We start from the raw sequence: 1504 nt of genomic DNA, 5'->3' as shown, positions 1-1504 counted from the left end.
TTTGGTATCTTTGTGAGATTTACTGTGAACCCATTCGCTTTCGTGTTTGGTGATTGCACTTGCTTCTTGGCGTGGTGTGACTGGTGACTTCAGGTTGATCGTGATCACTCGAATTCTCGTGGAGAATGTCTGCCATGTTCATAGGCGCATACACGGCAACTCGATGAAAGCCGGCGTACGACGAACCAGCCGGCAGTGCAGGTTGAGCGGCCTCTTCGCTGGCGCCGTGTTTGCTGCATGTGGCCCTGGTGTGGTCAATCCCAGTGCATTTCCGACACTTGTATGTCTTTCCTGAGGAAACCTCGCCTCGACTTGCAATACGTCGCTTGACGGGCCGACCAGCTTGACGATAAATAGGAGACGGCTTGACAACGCTGTCCGGTACAATGTCCTCATAAACTGGGAGAGCGATTGACTTTGCAAGGTACGCGTTGCAGTATGCTTCAATGGAGTAGGTGTAGTCACTGCATTCATGGAGCAGACCCATCTTGTCCGTGTGCAACAAAACCCGAATAATGTGACGGCAAGGAAGTCCAGTTTGGTCATTGTCGGTGCAAGTGCAGGACTTTTCGCTCAGGATCACTTTGCGCTTTTTGGACTCACGCGACGGGTGGAACACAAAAAACACATCGTCAGTCGACACAATGACTTTGTACGATGGAGCCAACAGCTTCTGTTCGTCAATGATGCCACTTGCATACGGGGTGACAACTCGGCCCTCAGACAACCATTTCTGGGCTAATTTGCTTCTGTGGGTGACGTCCCTTGCACACTCGTCCATCCAAATTAACACTGCCTGGGCAGGAAGCGACTGTCTGCACTTGTTGCGAAGAGTTTTGTTGTTGTCGCTTTCGACAAAGTTGGTTGATCGACATTTGTAGAGACGTCGGCGGGCATGGTCGGTAGCGCTGCGCAAATTTGCAAACACAACCCACTTGACTGGATCAATGTCCCGCAAATACGAAACAACTGAATCCCCATGTGTGATCCCAATAGCGTCTAAACTCCCATTGTACGCCAACTCAGTGTCACTGGCCTGCAACCTCCAGATACAATTCTCGAAAACTTGACCAGCTAGTGCGAATTTGGATTTGAGGTTGCTGATAATGTGCCTGGTGCAAAACTTAAGACACACTTGCTTGCCTGCTCGGGACAACGCATCGGCAGCGAGTTGAGATTTTCCTCGGTCAACCAAACGTAGCACACTCGGTCAAATTAACACCGGCTTGGATGCAATTGGTAAAAAACCAGTGATAATTGTCGCTTGTTTCCTTGGCCACAATTCCAAGTGCCAAAGGTACATTTTTTCCATTTCCATCTCGGCCAATCAAATTCAGCAACACACCATTGTAATCCTTGTGCTTGAAGTGTGCACCGTCTGAACCCAAAAGCTTCAAGTTGAATTCGTGGGCGTTGGCATTGACTTTGCAGCACACATAGGCACGGTAGAAACGTCCGAAAGTGTCCAATTCAAAATCCACCCGAGATCCGGGATTGGCGCGCT

This window comes from Aphanomyces astaci (assembly GCF_000520075.1).
Source record: "Aphanomyces astaci strain APO3 unplaced genomic scaffold supercont1.21, whole genome shotgun sequence".
NCBI classification, from domain to species: domain Eukaryota; phylum Oomycota; class Saprolegniomycetes; order Saprolegniales; family Verrucalvaceae; genus Aphanomyces; species Aphanomyces astaci.
This window is presented reverse-complemented; position numbering follows the sequence as displayed.